Here is a 7,144-nt window from a genome sequence, read left to right on the forward strand (position 1 = left end):
AGAAAAATTAAAATTCAAAGAATCTGAACTGTAATATTAAAATTCAGTGCGAAAAATGTCAAAAACTTTGATGAGGTGAAAAAATACAATTATTCTTAGATTAATGGTAAACATTAAATTATATAGATAGATTAATGTCAAGAAATAATTTGAATGTGAAAAATGATTTCAAATTCAAAGAATCTGAACTGTAATATTAAAATTCAGTGCGAAAAATGTCAAAAAACTTTGATGAGGTGAAAAAGTACAATTATTCTTAGATTAATGGTAAACATTAAATTATATAGATAGATTAATGTAAATAAATAATTTGAATGTGAAAAATGATTTCAATTTCATCTAATGTTCAATGACTATTACTTTTTAACATAACAAAACATAGATGTTGTAAATACTCAATTTTAGTGAGGTAGCGACATGAACCAATCACTAATTAATATTAAATTATTATTAGCATATAAAATATATAATATATAAAAAGTAGGAAGAAAAATATGTAAAAAAAGTAGGAAGAAAAATATGTGAGGAGGAGGTGACATGTGGCATGAGGTAAGGAGAAAGTGACATGTGGCATGAGGGAGTTCTTTTTATTATATTGTTAATAGATAGTTAGATAGATTTTGTCTTCCTTTAAATAATGTACACATTTAAAGCATAGATTGTGTTTGGTTTACAAAAGAAAAGTCAATAAAAGAAAAGTTAAGGAAATTGAGAAAAGAAAATAATTAGAAAATATGGTGATTTTTAGTTGTTTGATATGATAGAAAATTGAAAGAAAGTGAAGAGAAAATAATATAATTATTATTGATAATAACATTTTTTTATACAATCAAGAGTAGGGATGACAATGGGTCTGGATGAGTCCAAATAGTGCACTATCCAAACCCATTTAGTTCGTCTATTTTGGGACCCAGACCCATGCAGATACCTGATGGGTTTGCTATCCATAGGTTCTTGAGCTACATGTACACATAAATTTAGAAAATATTTAAAAATTAAAAATAACTTATATATTTATGCATGCATTTCTTACTATCATGTATATTATTTTAGACAAAAAAGAAGAATAAAACTGATAACAATAATTATAAAATATAATTAAATTACAAGCACATAATTTTAAATTGTAATTTAAATATAAATCTTTTTACTAAAAAGATAATTTAAAAAAAAAAGTCAATAAAACATATTAAACTTCTAACATCCCTCTATCAACATAACATTACTTCATAATTACAAATTAACAAATATAATATCATTATTTAAGAATATAACATCACAATTATGACAAAAAATATGTTTAGTTATTATATATAAATTTAGAAATTGCGGGTCTGAGTAGTTGTTATCCAGATTCGGACGCATTCAAATATCAGGTTTCAAAATCTTCAGTCTCAACTACCCACATGTCAAAAAAGAAGGACCTAGACCTGACCCATTTTGGATATCACCTGCGAGTACTCATAGATCCAGGTACCTATTGCGATCCCTAACCAAGAGTATCACATCACTTTATGAGTAAGAAACTAATCTCTTTCGGGGTATGTGATTATCCCATAATAAGTGTTTATCCAATGAATCGAATCCTTGACCTTTTGGTCTTTCTCTATATCTAGTAGGACATTACACCATTAAACTAACACATTTTGTTTATTAATAATGACATTGACATGCATGTGTTAGTTTTTATTCTTTGAAATTTTAGGAAATTATCGACATTTATAAGTGTGACTAACATGAAATACGATTTTTTTAAATGTATAGGGAGTTAGCGACGAGAAAATCTGTCACTGATTTTCTCAGATAAGTGTTGTCCCAAAGTATGTCCCGAGTCATATCCTAAATCAATGAAAACATGTTATGTCAATTAAAAAATTAAATATTCATTATTTTTCTATCTTTCATCCATCTTCATTTGTTTGAGATATACTTTAGAACAATCGATCTAGATCCAATTTTTTCTAGTTGTTTTCCTCCTAATATTGGAGAAAAAATATAATGGCAAGAGTCCCATTATTTTTTTTATTTCCTTCATTTTTTTGGATGCAACCAAACAATCGAAAACAAATTTTTTTTCTTTATTTTTCATCCCTCTCACTTTCTTTTCTCCCATTTTCACCCTAACCAAACAAAGTCATAGTATGTCTCATATTTTTGTTTAAAGCGAAAACAAGTAGTAACTACCATGCATAACATAATTTTTATATTCTATCTTTGTCCTTTTTAAACTATCTTCTTAATATCTAATAGAAACTTCCATATATTGTTTTCAATTTTATATTAATAAATCATTACTCTTCCACACATTAGATGATTTATATCTTCTATCTTTCTCAATCCAAGAATAACATACAATAACACATGTATATATCATATCAATTATCACATATTATTTTCTTAAATATACATTTTTATTGAGTTTATATGTTGCATTTCTTATACTTATACACTTTATATCAAAAAAATAAGAGTGTGGATAGACAGACACGAACTACAAGGTCTACACACTAATATATAGTTATTATATTATTGGCCATTCATTTATATTATTTATATGAGTGTAAGGATTATATACAATCAGTATATCGTTAATCATTCATTTGTATTTTTTGAAAATTCAATGATGATTGAAAATGAATGATAAATTGATAGTATATAAAATTCTTACATTAAAATGTATACCTTTTCTCTAATGATATTTTAGAATTAACCAGTAATAAATATGAATTGATGCATGAAAAGCTCTTACATTATCCATATATATTACAATATAAGTCTGTATGAATTATGTGCTACCATTGTAAAAATTATATATAGTGTCTGCATCATTAATAATTCATTTGTATTTATTATAAAATTAATGATAATTAAATATGAATGATAAATAATATAATAATAGTGTCTAAAACTCATAAATGTGTAACCATCATTTTTTTTATCTTTTTATTTATGTATTTATTTCAATTTCACTTCTTCTCTCTCATGATAACTTTTGCTATTATTTTCCCATGTAGCCATGAAGAAGTCATGGACTATCCTAAAATTTATGAAGGTGGTGCAAAACGGATCAATCAATGCCTTCTTTGGCAATGGCCAAATTTGCTGACTGTCAATAATGACAACATTGTACAGAATTCTTTGTCGAAAAGAAACATTATCTTTATATCTTTATTCAATATTACATCAAATAATTAAAATATTAGTTTTTTATTTTTCTAATTTTTATTTTTAATTAAATAATACATTTAGATTAATCCAAGACACGAATAGTAACACATATGAGAGATATTCATTCCATTCTTGAGATCCCGCATTTGCTCTAACAAAATGTATTAGATTCATTTGGATCATTTTCTTTAGGACAAAAAAAAAAAACTGTCTTTCCTGAAATAATCCATGACAATTTTTAAGGGAACAAATGACAAAAACTTTATATTGCTCAAATGAACTCTAAATATGAAAAATAAGTGCATAGAAATCTCGCAAGCCTGATCTACTTTGTCCTCTTCCTACATTTACATTATTATACGATGAAGTAAAAATGCTATTTTTAATTTTTTGGCATTATGCTACATTTAAACACAAGTTTAGCAAGTTTTTTCACCAGCAACAAAATGTAGTTTCCATTAATTATAATACAAAAGCTACTCTAACCATTCAAACTTTAAAGATATTAGATATACAACAAAAACAAAGATGTTGAGAGGAATGATAAGACCATGAAAATTAATATGCATTAACATTAAGTTTGGATGAAATATATACATTACAAATTTAATTAACTTTAAGTTGGTTGCTGACTTGTCTATTTAATAGACATTTTTTTATACAAAGACAAATTAAATAATCACATGGTCTTTAAGGATTAATCGTCTAACAAACCAAGAGCTGATTTAGTTGCCTTAAGAAAGAACAAACATAACTAAGAAACTTAAAAGTGAGTACCAAACTACTTATTATGAACCTGAAAAACTAACACAAGTTAAGCAAATGACATAGATTGTATCTAAATTTATGGAAAGCACAAGTAAACTAAGTTTACTCTTATGGCATTTCTAACATAAACTACCTCATCATAAAACTGGGCATGGCTACGAAGGAGTAGTGAGTGACAGTCACACGCCAATAATAAGGCAACTCTTCACATATGTATCACGGTTAAAAGTTAAAACAAAGTATGTTAAATTAAAGGCATTGCATATCATGAAGTTTCTCCACTTCATAAAAATTCCGATACACTTCTTGGCAAAGACAAAAACATAAGTCAAAGCCAGAATCCTATCATAAAGTTTCCATTTGGAATCAAAGCATGATTGATTGGACAATGCAGAAAAAAATGTGGTATTTTCAAGGCAAAAGCTAGATGATTTAAATTCTTAACACTCCAAAGTTAACACAAGATAACTCAGAACATCCGATTGAAACATAATTATCTTGGTTTATCAACATTTACACAAAATAAATTAATGCATAATACATGATAAATAGCCCATGTACTTTAACAAGCAAAACATAGTAAATCAAATGAATAACTATTGGGAATGCTTGAAATATGTTATTGTATTAGTTTCACATTGTTTAGTATTGGAATATAGTAGAGTAACCAATGTTATATATTGGACTCATGTCCCTTGTTATAATATTCACCGGATATAAGCATCAAATAGAAACATCCCATGGGCAAGTGGACCCATGAGTGTGCTAGGGTTTGTAATCTTTATTCTCTAATAATATCTTGGTAGTCACTCAGCGTTCCCGGGGACGTAGGAACAATTGGCCGAACCTCGTTAACAAATTCTATTGTTTCTTCTCTTCTATTTATTCTATGACTTTATTTGATTGCTTGTGGCCAACGCTGCACAACGATCACTTCCACTGCACCAACAATTGATATAAGAGCCAATTGGTAGATGACTCTTAACCCAGACGTCATATAATGGCTAAAAAGGGTGAATGCGTGATGGCTAGACAAGGTGCGTCAAAGGTAAGGACAAATATAGAGTAGATGAGTTGAAGGAGAAGGAAACATGGCGGAACTGTCGTGTGGGCGATGTATGTGTTGATCCAGAACCCCATAAGTTCATGTACTGAGTTAGGATTGAAAGTGCAAAGTGTCAAGGATTGCATTAGCAATGTTTTGCCTATATTTTGATGAAGACAATGAGTTAGTTAAAGCTTGAAGATGTCTCAACAATCAACATGCCGATGACTCAAGTGGTGATTTATTAGACTTAGGTTATAATTCTTTATTATCTTTTTAGAAGTCTAAGATGCTTGCCATAGATATTGAGTCTAGGTTAGGTAAACCTAGGTGTGAGTCTCATAAGACTTAATAAAGTAATTAATCCACTAAAATAAGATATCATTTAGTTTATTATATGTTCATGCATATCATACATGTTATAGGTGCATATTAGGCATAATATAATTGCTAAAACATGTATAGGAGTTAAACATAACATATGAGTAGTTTGCCTTTTGAATCATGTGTTTTAATATGCTGGTTAATCGGTTAACATGGTGACTTAATCGATTAACTCAACTATTTTTCTATTTTAATCATGTTACACTGGTTAATCGATTAACCCCATGGCTTAATCGACTAACGTGTCTGTTTTCTGTTGTTTCAACTGCATAACTGAAAAAACCATTTTTAGAGGCAAAATCTATTTTGTATATATTCTGGCAAATTGCAAAAATGGCTAAGAGTGAAAAACACAGAGAAAAGAGAATTGATCATCATTGTTAGAAACTATTAGAGAGTGTTGAATTAGAAGAAAGATTAGATCATGCTAATGCTTTAGTTTTCATATTCATATTGCATGTTCTCTGAAAAGCTTTCTTGCATCATTCTTGTGTTTCTTGGAAAGAAAAAGAGATAGTTTTTTTATGATTGCATAATTTCAGAAACCTCATGCATGTACATTCATATTAGACTAGGAAGTCTTGTGAGTTATTGGTTAGGTTTTAGTCTTTGATCTTCATTGTAATATCCGAGTATTAAATACTCATTTATAACTTAAAGCATTGTTTTTCAAGGATTGGGAAAATCCTAGCTGCGATTAGGTAAGGTGTTCTTCACAAAGGCTTGGAGGTCTTGAGATAAAGAGCGATACCTTGGCTGGGGCCGAATCACGGTAAGAAAGGTTTTCTAGGTGTATTTCGCCACACCTATTCAACCCCCTAAGGGAATTTAAATGGGTTCCATCAACCCCTTTGGCGGTGATGGCGCATCCATTAACCGCCCTCCCGTATTCAGTGGCGATGGCTATGCCTATTGGAAGGTTTGCATGAGAATTTATATCGAGGCAATTGACACAAACATTTGGGATTCCGTTGTCAATGGCCCATACATTCCACTTCATATGGTGGATGGCGAGTCTAAAGAAAAGCCTAAAGGCTTATGGACGAATATTGAGAAAAGAAAGTTCCAACATGACCTTAAGTCCAAGAACATTATTTCGTCAGCCTTATCTTATGACGAATTCTTTAGAGTCTCGCAATGCCTTAATGTAAAAGAAATGTGGGATACTTTGTAAGTTACCCACGAAGGCACGAGTGACGTTAAGCGTGCTAGACTAAATGCGCTTACGCATGAGTATGAGTTATTTTGCATGCTTCCTAATGAATCTATATGTAATATGCAAAAATGTTTTACTCATGTTGTAAATCATTTGGTCGCCCTTGATAAAACTTTTACTAATGCTGATTTGTCTAACAAAGTTTTGCATTTTCTTGATAGGAAATGGCAACCAAAGGTAACCGCGATAATGGAGTCAAATAACTTAGACAACATGCCATTAGCTACTCTATTTGGGAAACTCTAAGAACATGAAATGGAGCTAGGACGCTTGACATTGAATGAAGAGTCAGACAAGAATGAAATCGCACTCAAGACTACAAGATTTGAAGAAGATCAAGAAAGTGAGGATTCCAGTTCAGATTCTGATTCCGATGAAGACTTGACTCTTCTATTTGAAAAATTCAAGAAGTATCTCAATAAGAAAGGAGGGATCAAGAATCTAAAGAAAGAAGCCAAGAACTCAACCAAGAAAAGCAAGATTACTAAAGAAGGCTTCACTTGCTATGAGTGTGGAAAATCGGGCCACATGAAGCATCAGTGCCTGAGCCACCTCAAGAAAGT

Source organism: Lupinus angustifolius, chromosome LG18 (genome assembly GCF_001865875.1).
Source record: "Lupinus angustifolius cultivar Tanjil chromosome LG18, LupAngTanjil_v1.0, whole genome shotgun sequence".
Lineage (NCBI taxonomy): Eukaryota > Viridiplantae > Streptophyta > Magnoliopsida > Fabales > Fabaceae > Lupinus > Lupinus angustifolius.